The sequence below is a fragment of the Tamandua tetradactyla genome, chromosome 26 (genome assembly GCF_023851605.1).
Source record: "Tamandua tetradactyla isolate mTamTet1 chromosome 26, mTamTet1.pri, whole genome shotgun sequence".
In the NCBI taxonomy this organism is placed as follows: Eukaryota; Metazoa; Chordata; class Mammalia; order Pilosa; family Myrmecophagidae; genus Tamandua; species Tamandua tetradactyla.
The window spans coordinates 34,632,119-34,645,031 of NC_135352.1; the positions used below are offsets into that span (position 1 = coordinate 34,632,119).

Below are 12,913 nucleotides of genomic sequence, written 5' to 3' on the forward strand. Positions count from 1 at the left end.
TCTCCTTCCTTTGTATGGGTCATCATTTCCTTTTGTACGTTTGCTTGCTTTGCACTCTTTTGCTACATACAGTACATTTTAATACTTTAAAATGTTAACTCTGAGATTTATTCCCAGAGATGTATGTTTCTTGAATTTGTAACCAGTTGGCAGTATGACACAGATTTTTTTAGTCTTCATCCTTCTTTTCAGGAAGGTTTGTATGCAACTGATGCAGTATTCAAGGATTTCCCTTCCTTTCTGTGTCTTTTCCTTGTTTCGGGCTTTTGCTTGTTATTTGTCTTGGAGTTCCCCTGTTTACAGGAGTTTGGTTGTCCCCTCTGTTTCCCAGGAGAATATCCTTCTCCTCTGTGTTTGAAGCCAGCAAGGATTTGCCCAGATTTTCTGCCTGAATAGTTTCTTACATTTATTTCATTGTGGCAAACCACCTTTGCATGTAGAGCAAATTCTGGGAGTAGGGCGCACCTGAGAGGACATTCCCAAGTCCATTTTTTTCCAGCCAAAATAAGGTTAGGGGTTGTATTAGTTAGGGTTCTCTAGAGAAACAGAATCAACAGGGAACACTTGCAAATATAAAATTTATGAAAGTGTCTCACGTGACCATAGGAATGCAGAGTCCAAAATCCACAGGGCAGGCTGCGAAGCCGATGACTCCAATGGATGGCCTGGATGAACTCCACAGGAGAGGCTCACCAGCCAAAGCAGGAATGGAACCTGTCTCCTCTGAGTCCTCCTTAAAAGGCTTCCCATGATTGGATTTAGCATCACTAATTGCAGAAGACACTCCCCTTTGGCTGATTACAAATGGAATCAGCTGTGGATGTAGCTGACATGATTATGACCTAATCCTATGAAATGTCCTCATTGCAACAGACAGGCCAGCGCTTGCCCAATCAGATGAACAGGTACCACAACTTGGCCAAGTTGACACCTGTCCCCAACCATGACAGGGGTGAAGACTGGTTCCAAATTATCCTGGGGAAAGGAATAGAAAGGACACCAAGAGCTTCACTGATGGTTCTCCACAGCGGAGCTTTCTGGCCTATCCAGAGAATGTCATTTTCTATTTAATTGTGCAAGAGCAAATTATGGGTCTTGAAAATTAAACAAAAAATTATTCTTGTCAGGCAGAGTAAAAGATAACTAAGTGTACTTTGAAGCATCTGTTTTTATAATCTCACTTCTTATCATGTATTTATATATACTGTATACATATTACATATTTTTATATATTATTGTCCTGGGTTATATGTACAAAACCATGTTAGGTGAATTTACGGGATGAGTCAAGTGATTTTTCAAGGTATTTTTCTTAAATTGTAAGTGAATTTCACTTAATATACTGGGTTTCCTGTAGAATTTAACAGCTACATAAGATGCAATACTTTTTTTGTGTATTTGTGACAATCACAAGACCAAAGATTAGACAAAGCTGAAAGATTGTTATGCATTTGCTCAAACAAGTCCAAATGTCCTGAAAATAAATTTTGCTTGTCTTAGATGAAATATAAATATATTAGAAATTTGGAAAAAATACTGCTGTACAAATGCAAGGTGGTATTAAGTGGTAACACTTTGACTAAAACATGCGTTAATTTTTACCTCTATAAAATTTATTTATCAGGGTTATGCATATAGAGAATGTGTATTCCTAGTTACATTCTATTATATTGTACAAAATCAATGACTATAATTGAATAGATGAGGCTGTCCATGGAAACGTCGTCCATAGTTCCTGGCCTTTCAACATACTGCTTTGCTCCCCCTCTTTATCTCCTTACTGTCAGATCTTTGTCTTCTATCTCATTCTGCACCGCTTTCCTTAATTTCTGAAGTCAGAAAACAACTCAAATTCCTCTACATTTTTATTAAGAGCAAGGTATTGGTCTTTCCATTTTTGTCTCCAATTCCAACACATATGCTATGGCCTATCGCATTCCATAATCAGGCGATTAACCTAATCAAGAAAAAAAAGTTTAATTTCTAAATAAATTCTCCCAACATCATATACTTATTCAGTAACCCACTTCCATTACTCCAAAACAGATTGCTACGTTAAACAATAGAAGAAGAAAACATAATAGCAGTAGTGGTAATTATAACAAAGTTCATTTAACAGTCTTGCATCACTTGATCAAGTGTAAGTATGTTATTTTAATGAACTCATTTAATCCTCACAAATGCTATTGTTTAAAATATAATTGCAATTTTATAGAAGAAACTTCAGTTTTGCTCCATACCTCAATGCTTAATGCTTCAGTGGTATTTCCCCTTTCACGGAGGTTTAGTGGTCTATTGGTGGTGGAAGTTGGAATAGGACGTCCCCAATGGGGAAGAGAAAGCAGAGAAGAGTAAACTTTCTAGAGAAATGAGACATTCTGCAAGTGGGGAATTCAGTAGACAGTATGTACACAAGATATTATCCAAATATGATGTTTTTCTTTTAATATTTGACTTAAGCATTTGTTATTTGTAAAATATTTGAAGACGCGACAATATCTTTGATAAATCAAATGGAATCAGCATTTTAAAATGCGTAATATATTCGTTTTAAATTAAACATAAATTCAATAGAATAACATTAACCAAAAAATAATGTCCATGAACATTTTCTAAGAATGAGAATATGAAAAAATGCCCTATCAGAAACTATTTCATTTCCTCTTTAGATGTCTTTTCTTCATCCAGGAACCAAAAATGTTTTCGATTCCTTATTGGTAGGTTTCTTTCCTACAATACTTGCTCCTTCCCTATAGTCAGTGTCCCCCTTTCCTTACTACAGCAAACACACAGGTACACACACAGATAGAGCACAAAGTACAGTTTATTCAAGGCTCTTTGCCTCTCTCCAATCTGAAACAATTTCAGCTGCACTAAAACATTCCTTTACCTCAATTCACTGAATCATTTCAAACTTTTCTTGTACTCTATGGAAAGCTTTTATAGAAACAGCACCACTTTGTGTTTGAAAGCAGCTAACCATAATGGCTGCCTCCTCATAAGTATATTAAACTTTATAGCATTGTATTATAATAGATATCTTGGGATGAAAATATAAATTTGCACATAATCGAATTAATGCTATCCATAGAATGAGAGCAGATAGTGCATTTTACTTGGTTCTGCTACTTATTAGATCATCTAATTTTAACTTTACATGGCTTTCTTAATTTAGAACCAACTCTCCTAGGATAGTTATAGCCAATATGCAGCATTCCGGTCTTTCTAGAATAGTTCATTCTAATTTAGCCTCAGTTGAGATCCATACATAAAATACACAGATTCCAAAGAAGCCTGCTCTATGACTCCTCCAGGAGATAAGATTTCCATATTAAAATTTTCATAGATGTTCATAGATACCCTCTCAGAGTCATCTTGCATTTATTGTTTTTGCTGTTCATTATCTTAGGACCACACAATGTCCAGACATTGCTCAACTGAAGAAACATCTCATGTGAGCCTAACAAACACAGGTTTTCCCCAAATTTTCTCCTCTCATTCATTCTAACTTGATAAATAAGTGCTGCACTCCCAAACGATGTCAGTTGTTTTGATGATGGCTTATATTTTGCTGGATCAGTTCAAATCAAGTGGTTCATTATTCATTCTGGTGGGTTTTACACCTCCTACCCCAACACATGAAAAATAATATATTTAAATTTGCTGGCTGTTTCATAGCTTATGAAGTAAAATTCCCTCCCTGAACTTCAATTTTCTTGTTCGATACCTACTAGTTTTATGTCTGCTTGCTAGGAGATTAAGCACAAGTGGAGAAAAGATAAAGAGCCTTCAGACTGAGGTATTATAATTTTATATAAAGTGATTTTTAATTTGTAAATGTTCATAAAATATTATTTTACACATTATGCACTTTCAGATTCACAAGGGATCAGAGAACAAACTTTGTTTTCATTTTTCACTCCCGAAAGAACTAAATCATACCTGTAGTTAATACCAAAACTCATCCTAGCCAAACAGACTATTAGATGATACCAGAACATGTGTGAAATGCTACCTCCCAATTTTTCTGGTACATATTTAAAATGCCGTGTAGGATGGGCAGGCCATGGTGGCTCAGCAGGCAAGAATGTTTGCCTGCCATGCCAGAGGACCCGGGTTTGATTCCTGGTGAGGAATGCCATGTTAAAAAAAAAAAAAAAAATGCCATGAAGGTAAACGTTTACTGTGAAATGTTTTAGTCAATATTACAGAATGGCATTTTAAGGTAATAGTTGTTAGAGTAAAAAAAAATAATAATAATTTATATTAATAAGAGAAACAACTTAAATTCAATTAATTCTAAAAGTACCGAATATGATAAGTAAAAAATTCTAGCTATATTAATATGCTTAAAAATTACAAAATGAAAATGCAAATAGGAAGAAATGGTATAAACACTAATTTCTTTCTTAATAAATTAAAATTAAAAGATGAATATAGTGAAATATTCATCTTCAGTGAGGTATATTTTTCATTTTCACAAAACAAGGTTGTTCTCTGTAGAAATGTTATTGATTACACATTTTATAATTCAGCAATTTTAATTGTTTAGTATGCATGGTTCTACAGCTCTAGTGTACATTTTTAAATTATTTTTCCTTGCTTTCTCTTTCAGAACCATAAAAAATATATGTGAAAAACAATTCAATGTTAATGTAACAATAAAGTTACAAATCCAGACATATATGTCAGAACAGAAAAGTTACAGTTCTCATGATAACATTTTATCATCAGCATTATACTGCCTGTACAATAAAATACATATTTAGAAACTTAACCGGTAATTTAAAATGCTACATGTTATGTATATTAAATGAGGGTAAATTAACATCCCTAGGAGAATCTTAACTTATCTAACATTGTGTTAGTATGTTTTAAATTGATAGCGTTTTACTATTAGAAGGTTCCAATACACTTCTGTAGGCACCCTATGTTTGAATTATTTTGCCTTTTTATTCTCTGTGCATGTATTCACTATAAAACTGAGCACAAAGGGTTGGAAATGTGTTGAGATTATTGGTTTTATACATTATAATATTAGCATCAGCATTTTTCCTAGGATAATGCTCTACTATTACCATATCTTATGATAATATGCTAACTCTATATCTGATAGAAAAACAAATTAAAGGGAAGCCATACCATTACAGTGTCCAAATACAAAGCTTCCATTCTTGAATTATAAGTAAAATATTTATGAGTGTATTTAAATAATAATGAGATAGAATCCACACAGTGCCATCACTTAAGAATTATGCCACATATGTAATACTAGAGGGACTCCTCATCATAAGTGACATAGATTTCCAGCTGAGAACCAGATTCCGTGACTCATAGCTCCATTTTGGCTATTCAATTGCAAGAACATATTGAAATAGACCTTTCTAACTTCTGCTTTATAGAGACATATATTACACAAATCTTTGTGATATGCTAACTTACGTGCAAATGTTCATAGATATTCGTATATACCATTAATATTTTAAATAGTCAGATGATTTTTACTGGCATCCTCATTATAATTAATTTGTGATGCCATTTCTAACATACAGGTAGTAGACTCCCAAATGCTCTACATAAATCTGAAAATGTAAACTAAAATATATTCATAGAAAAACAGGACCTGCTTTGAATTTGAAGTGTTTTCACTTTTAGTTTCTAAAGATGAATATTCTTATTCTTATTTTGAGATGGATGAAATTGGAGATCATAAATTTCACATTTTATTTTCCAATGAAATTAGGATAGAAGTGCACAGCTCTCTTATTTATGAATTGAACATAAATATGCCTACAATTTTTAGTTCCTTTATTTTCTTCTACACTCTAAATGATAAGGGGCATAAAAGATTATAGTATTGACTTTTTTGGTAGAGTGCATAACCATATCAGTGAAGAAAGCCATACCGTAAGATAGCTCTTAAATATATCTCAGCTCCATTTCCTGGAAATACTCAGATATGCAAGAGCATTTATAAAACACCATTGCTGCCTTTGTATCAAATTCATGATCCTGAGTGAGGACAGAAACACATAAGAATCAATCCAATTCTTAGCTCACATTTTATTTCAAAATTAAAGTGAATAATCTAGTGACACAAATTTAAACATAGGCACAAAACAACCTGGGTCTTTACTCGTGAAAACAAAAATTGAAGTCAGAAATGTAAATATCAAAATACTAAGAGACATCAGTTTATAATGAAAAGATTATCTACATCTTATTGAAAATACCTAGCATTTAAGAAAGTATTAATGCACGCTCAGTAAATGCGGTTGTATGAAATTAACGTGCCATAAAGGTAATCAAGTATTTTTATGACACTTGATACACTGCTATGTGAACTGATATGTTATATAAGTTGACCTCAAAAATTATTTTTAAAAACCTAGTGAAGACATTTAAGCATAATTCCTTTGTATCACCGATTTCTACTGATAAAAATTAAATGTTAATATTAAAAGTTAAGCATTGATATCACCATTATGAATATCGGTGTGAGAGGCTTCCATGCAGCTACACCCAAACTCATTCTATATGGCATATGAAGTTGTTAATGCTGATGTAACAGAATGCCATGGTTGGTCGTTCAGAACAAGACACATTTGCTATCTGTCAGTTCAGGGTATCGGAAATCTAAATGGAAGTGTAGAACTGTGTTCTTTATGGAGCCTCCAGCAGACAATGCATGTCTTTGCCTTTTTCAGCTTCCAGAGACTGCTTGCATTCCTTGGCTTGCTCTATCTCCAGAGACAGCAGTGTCACATCCTCACATCTCTCTTTCTTTCTGATGTTTTAATCTTCCCACGCCTATTCTGCCTCTGCGTCCATCCTGCTCACATTGCCTTTTCCGAATCTGACCCCATACCTCCATCTTTGAAGGATTCTTATGGTAACATTGGGCCCCACTGGATGATTTAGAATCATCTTATCATCCCAAGATCCTCAGTTTCAGTACATCTGCAAAGTCTCCTGTGCACATTTACCTAGAGGAACAGAAATATCAATATTATCAAATAACGAGATATTTATTTTAAGTAATTAACTAATGTGATTGTGTGCAAGTCTAAAATCCATATAGCAGGCCAACAGGCTGCAGCCCAGGTAGGATTTTATGTAGTAGTCTTGAGGCAGAATTTCTTATTTTGGGAAAACTGCATGTTTTTGTTCTTAAGGTCTTCAACTGACTGTATGAGGGTTACCTACCTTTGTTGTGGGTGGTCACCTTTACTAAAAGTCAACTGAATGAAGAAGATGTTGATCACATCTACAGAATCTCTTCATAGAAACACCTAGATTAGTCTTTGATTAAATAGCTGAATACTGAAGCCTACTCAAGTGGACACATATGACAAACCATCACACCTTGTCAGGTAAGCGATTCAAATGTTCTTTGATTAAAATTGAAAAAAATTAGGAGGTTGATATTATTCAGTCCACCACGGATGGAAAGTATCACACACACACACACACACACATATGCACACAAATTAAAACTGAAAAGTCAGGGGAAATGTGTTAATGCTGGGTATCTATTTTGGGAGATTCTTTATCTTGATGATAATATTTTTATTTTTGAATTATAGATTATGAATTAAAAAAATAGGAGTTAAGTACATTGATATAGTTCATCAACCTTGGCAAAGATTATATAAAGTAGAGGTCTAGAAGGATTGGTTGACAGAGGAAATCAGGCCTTAATATTTGTAATAGCCTTAAAACACAAAATTAATATTCATTTTGAAATATGGTAATATTGCATGTTTCCTGAAATACTAACTGATGATTTTTGAAACAAAAAAGCAAAAAAATAGTTTTCATATGGATATAAAATATGCATGTGTTAAAATTTGAATTAACTCATTTTTAATGAGAGAACCAGGCATATGTTATTTCTAATTCAAAGGAAAAATGAAAGAACCACACATTTATATGGATTAAAAATATGCTCAAATAAATTACAAAAGTACATACAATGGAATTGGTACACAAGAGGGAAGTCAAATGGAGTTCTATCAGAGAGAGTTTATCTGACTGTCTATAAAGAAGAATTATTTTCATTGTATATATATTGTAAAAACTTCTGGCACCAACTGCAGGACAATTCAATTCTGACTCTAAATACTGGTAGTTAGGCCAGATTTCTCACTTTAAGGGCAATCTTCTATAGGATTGTCCTTCAGACACCAATTGAAAGTCAATAACTGGCTACAAATCTGGAAACTCCCATCCCCCTCTCGTGTTTGATAATTCACTGAAACTAACAATACCCACAGAAAGTGCTATACTTGTGATTCTAGTTTTAGTGTGGTAGAAAAGATACAAATAAAAAGAAGTCAAAAGAGAAACACAGGGTGAGACCTGAAGGTTCTCAGTGCAAGCTTCCATGTCTTCTCTATATGGAGTCAGAACAGTTCACTCTGTCAGCATATCAATGTATATGTTCAATCAAGAAAGTCACTTGAGCTTTGAGCGTGCAGATCTTATATGGATTTCATTACATAGGCATGATTGGTGAAACAAATGCCCATATGGTTAAATTCAATTTCCAGATCTTCCCAGAGGTTGGGGAGGTCTGGTTGGTATGATTTAACTCAAAACCAAATTGAGGAGCAAGTTGCCATATGGTGTATCACGGGAGCACAGAGTCACAGAGGCTCTCAGTAAATGACCGCTTTATTGTTTGTACAGCAGAAAGTATCCAAAAGAGCAAGGAAAGCATGCCTTTCTGGGGAAGCCAACTACTTAGCTCAGGGAAGTGGAGGGCAGCTCCATACTCCTCTCCTTGCATCAGATATGAAGGACACCTGCACTAGCTGAGGAATGAGTTTTTTTTTTTTTTAGGATCTCATTTTTTTATATATTTATTTTTTTTTTATTAACGGAAAAAAAAGAAAAAAGAAATTAACACAACATTTAGAAATCATACCATTCTACATATGCATCAGTAATTCTTAACATCATCACATAGATGCATGATCATCGTTTCTTAGTACATTTGCATCAGTTTAGAGGAACTAGCAACACAACAGAAAAAGATATAGAATGTTAATATAGAGAAAAGAAATAAAAGTAGTAATAATAGTAAAAAAACAACAACAACAAAATAAAACAAAAAAAAAAACAAAAAACACACAAAAAAACCCCGATAGCTCAGATGCAGCTTCATTCAGTGTTTTAACATGATAAAACTAAAGGACAAATACTGTATGGAATGAGTTTTTATACACTCCTGGGGTAGGGGCTCTGCTAATGAGACACATTTGTCCTCTGGCAACTAGGCTGGTTGAGTTTTAACATCTCCCACAGCTGCCTATGGTGTCTAGCAAAATAAAGTCATACCAAACATCTCCATGCAAATAGGCACGAATGGAAACATACCAAACACTTATATGCAAACAAAAACAAGTGGAAACATAACAGGCAATTCCACACAACCAAGCAAGAGGGGAAAAGGTGGGGGATAGATGAAGGCAAGGAAATGGCTATTGAGTGTGTTCTTGACTTCCCCAGCACCAATCCCTTAATCCCATGGTTGGTCTTTCTGGTGGGGCCAGCCCCTCCTTCCCAGCCTGGACCTCACCCTAAGATTATCTGTGTGGCTAGCCTTACCCTGTCATCTAGTTATCTAAACTATTTAGGTGTGCTAGGGGCCAATGATGAATAACAAAAGACTCTCATTTTATGGGGACATCCAAGGATGTATAGGTTTCCTCCCAGGAACTGGGACAAAAACCCAGTAATTCATTATTATATACATTGCTATCAGTTATTAACAAGTTACCAACTTGTAAAATGACTTAAAGCCAAAAGAAAGTAAAAAAAATCAAATAATCTGGATTGGTATACTCTGAGCAATGAATAGATTTCAATTGAGGGCATCATATAATCCTTTCTTGTCTATTCTAAATTTCCTTATAAACCTAAATTAAAGCCTCATGCATAGCACAACTCTATAGGAGTGTCCACTGTTTTCTTTTCTCCTGGCATCATTAATATTAACTTTCCAACCTAGGAAAACAATAATATATGTACACAGAATTTATAACTGCAGAATTCTTCTGTTGGAAAGTAAATTTGCTTTATAGAAAAATTAAGAAGTTTGAAATTGTTTATATTTACCTTTTCTTTCTTGGACATGTTAAATGAACTGGCAAGGACCAGGGGGCAACTTGTCAGTATGGGTCTAAAACAAAGGCCAATTTATCTGTGCATGACTGAAGTCAAAGCTAACTTGTCTGCACATGTTACAATTGCCCACACAAGTTACCTGTGAGACAGGTTGTCTGAGACTTCCAACCATGAACCTCTACTAGGACCTTGCAATGTTATTTGAATCTGTGCCTTGATTTCCCTGAAACAAGACTTTATTTGGGAATTGAGACTGGGGGTGGCAGGTGGGAGTGGTGGCAAATAAGTTGTGTTAGTGGCCTGTTAGCATTGTAGTCTCTTAGAGGTTTGCTAATCTTCCTTTTTGTACTTAACCAATCATATTCCCCCTTGTGTAACTTGATTGTATTGACCATAGAAGCTGCCTCTTTCTCAAGTGAAAAAGGAATGCTTTGTCTTGGGATTAAGTTTTTTCCAATTTGCAAATTGTCTCTTTTTTGATAAAGCCTTTCTTTTCTAAATTCTTAAGATTTGTCTTTTATTTGATATCTATAAAAATAGTTTAAGGAAGCAAACTTTCTAATGAAAAAGCATTCAAATGAATCATTTTTCCCTTCTTCCTAGAAGGAACATTTTCCTGGATCTCTCTGAAGAATGTTTAAGGGTTGGGAATGTGTCCACATTACTCATTGCTGGAAGCCAACCACGAAGGCAGAGCCTGACATTGGAGTTGTTCATTAAATATTTGTTGAAAAGGGGAATTTGTTGATAACAGAATATAATTTTAAGGAACTGATATCAATTTTACTTTAGGCTGTTCTAAATTAATCCTGTCTCCTTTGGGATGGAATAGTAAGATATTCTATTTGTGATCTGAAGTTTAAGTTGTGCAAGGTCAGGCAGTGTATTAATTTTCTATTGCCACATAACAAGTTACTGCAAATTTAGCAGCTTTAACAACAGCTACTTATTAGCTCACAGTTCAGTAGTTCAAAAGTTTGGAAATGGCTAAATACCCTGTTCAGATTCTAACAAGGCTGAACTCAAGGTGTGCGCTTTCTACATTCTCTTCTGGAGGTAAAGATCGTCAACCAAGCTTACTGAAATTGAAGCAACAATGCAATTCCTTATTGACTATCAACTGGGGATCACTTCAGCAGCTCTTTTCAGGTCTTTGTCATGTGACTGCCTTCATCATCAAGCCAAAAATGACTTGTGTTCATCTCTCTCTGTCAGGAAGCACCCAGGGTCCTTTTAAGGACCCAACCGATTAGGTATGGCCCACTGAAGATTATGTCCTTGTCTTGGGGAAATCAGCCATGTCATATAATCATGGTTGGAACTATCCCTGCATATTCATTGTCCCACCAATACTCGAGGGGAAGTGATTATGCAAACATGTACCCCAGGGGGACCAGAATTTTGAGGGATGTTTTAGAATTATGCCAACCACAGGTGGCTTAATAGATTTCCAAACCTAAATATTTACAAAAAATTTTGTAGTCAGTATCCATTACTGTTGAAGATATTTTCATGCAATCATTTATAAACAGAATAGGAATTTTAGGAGTCAAAAATCATATATCTGACATTCAAGAAAAATATACATACCTATAGAAGTAGTGATAAAAAATAAGGTCTCAACTTATCCTTAAGCTCAGTTTTTTTAAAAAAAAATTAATTTGAGCTTATTGAAATATTTTGACAGATTTTTTTACATTGTTCACATGCCTGTAACTTAATAATTTTTATAATTATGCTATCTTAAATTTTTGCAGTGTGTGTCTGATTCAAGCACAACCCCTCATATTTTTGCTAACTTCCTCGGGTGTAAATGAGAATAGTGAACTGGATGATCTCATAATACTATGAACATATTGATAACAAATAAGATAGTCTTTTCCAGGTAAACAGAGGGCAACAATGTTTGTACTCTGGATTGCAGTTTGTTTTATGTTTTAAGTCCTTGTTTAAGGAGGCATATAATTTAAAGACACACACCAGAGAATCTTCTGTCTGATAACCACATGCATTCACACCTTGGTATGACTCCATTTCTATTTTAGTATCAAATAAATATTGATAGCAGGGAAGTAGCCAAAAGATTTCTGCAATATCCACAGGAATAGATCTACAGAGGAAAAGAAGGTTGTGGGAAGTGAAGTTTGTATGCAGGGACCCACTCAGAGTAAGGACTATTTGGAGGACTGGGTTTGCAATGAAGCATTTTACAGACATAAGAAAATTTGTGAATTTGGAATGGTCTTGAAAGAAGCAGATATGAACATGTACTTTGAATATAAAATAATACTTAAGAGTTCTCTGTTCCGCAAATAAGATAGTCTTAATACACAAACTATAAGAATCTTACACTGCTTTTCACATACTTGTTTGTAAAATGGCACAATTCATATCTTCCCTGAATATTCATGCTGCTACATTTCCTCATACCTATCTCATCTATCCTCAAGGGCAGAGTTATTTGTTCTAATTAAATTGTGAATTTCATTAGAAACAGAATGGAGAATTCTTAAATAATGCATCAGCAATTGACAAACTATGTCAAACAGTATAATTTTCAAAGCCATGATTGCAAAATTGTACCATTGAAGTCTAGGAGTAAGTAGAACCTCCTCTCATTAGGATGTACGGGAATTATAATTGTAAATGTCAATTTGTCTCCAAACTGACTTTAGAATTTGTAAATGAAACACAGAGTTGTTTAGGGGAATTGACACTGTAATATTGTCATTTACATACATAGTTTGCTAACATGAGGAATATAAAGATATCTTGACAGTCT

At 34.4% G+C, this 12,913-nt stretch overlaps 1 long non-coding RNA gene across 2 annotated transcripts in view; it reads left to right on the plus strand.

Annotated features, from left to right (window-relative positions):
- LOC143669795 (uncharacterized) overlaps positions 1–12,913 on the plus strand; it is a 76,306-nt gene that overhangs the window by 16,143 nt on the left and 47,250 nt on the right. The window contains exons 3-4 of one of the 2 annotated variants that reach the window (XR_013169066.1): positions 7,176–7,373; positions 10,735–10,860. This is a non-coding gene — a long non-coding RNA (uncharacterized LOC143669795). Of the gene's footprint in view, positions 1–7,175; positions 7,374–10,734; positions 10,861–12,913 lie in introns of those variants that run through there. The other variant, XR_013169065.1, reaches the window with a different exon arrangement.